The sequence below is a fragment of the Archocentrus centrarchus genome, chromosome 3, assembly GCF_007364275.1.
Source record: "Archocentrus centrarchus isolate MPI-CPG fArcCen1 chromosome 3, fArcCen1, whole genome shotgun sequence".
Lineage (NCBI taxonomy): Eukaryota > Metazoa > Chordata > Actinopteri > Cichliformes > Cichlidae > Archocentrus > Archocentrus centrarchus.
The window spans coordinates 12,656,980-12,658,367 of record NC_044348.1 but is presented as its reverse complement, the minus strand read 5'-3'; positions in this window follow the sequence as shown (position 1 = coordinate 12,658,367).

Below are 1,388 nucleotides of genomic sequence, written 5' to 3'. Positions count from 1 at the left end.
GATCGAACTTTAACCTGCTTTTGTGGATGATACAATGAACTGTGATCACAGACAGTGATTTCTGGAAGTGTTCCTGAGCCCATGCAGTGAGTCCAGGTTGAGGAATTTAATTCTGAAATTGATCCACAATTTGTAGAAGCAGTTTTTCTTGCAGATGTCATGATCCTGTGTCTTTGTTTTTTGGACTCTTGAGTTATATTTATCATCAATAATTGATTCTTAATTTGCTTCCTGTTTAATTTTTCACCTTTGTGTATTTCCTTTGCAATCATTTCCAGTTATAGGTGTTGTCTTGTTTGTAATCTCAGTTTAGTCTTTAGATTTTATAGTTACAGTACTTCCCCCATGTTCCCTTCTACCTTGTCTAGCCTTTGTCTCTGTGTTAGGTGCTCCCATTATGTTATTTCCTGTTTTGTTTTTGTAGCCCTTGTCTTGTCCGTTAGTATTCAGTTTTAGTTTCCCCAGGCTCATTGTGATTGTTTGCATTTGTGTGTTTCCTGCAGCTGTGTTCAGCTTCCCGGAGTGTCTCTGTGTGTATTTGTACCGTCAGTTTGATTCTGCTCGTCACATCATATTATTTACTGTGGTTTCTGTTATCCCCCGTGGTTCTCGAGTTCCTGGTATTTTCCCTGGTATTTTCTTTGACTTATTCATGGACTTATGTTGTTGTCTTGTGGACTACTACTACTACACCTGCAATAAAGGTTTATCTTTATTTTGATCCCTGCCTGCTTGTGAGTCTGTTTTGGGGTCTTCATTCATCATTAACTATGACAGCATACTGGGGAACCTCTGCCCATCTTTACTTCTCTGAGAAACTCTGCCTCTCTTTTTTTGTACCACTTACTTTTCCAGCCTTTCGGTGCCCTGACCCAACATTTCTGAGACATGTTGCTACTGCCAAATTCAAAGCTAATATGAGGTAATATTTTTTTATGACATACTAAAAAGTCTCAGTTTAAACATTTGATGTTTTCTATGTGCTATTGTGACTAAAATATGGGTTTATGAGATTTGTAAATCATTTCGTTCTTTTTTTATTTACATTCACAATTTGCCAACTTTTTTGGAATTGGGGGTGTAAATAAATTATGCAGGTATGTGGTGCTTAAAACATGTTTTATTTCTACTTGTGTTAAGTAGCGTAAAATCACATCTTGGCATTAACAGACACACTTTCTTCTGAGCTTTCGTTTTCCAGCGGTCTTTTTTTATAACAGTTTATCATAATTAGGACTCAGTGAGTTGACATTGTAATTTCATGATCAGATTTATTTAACATGAATGAATAACATGCAGTATAAATTACAAAAGTGAAGGTTAGAGAAAAAAATCACTTAGAAAAATGTGACTTCTTCACATAACATTATCTCATAATTTTAAAATTA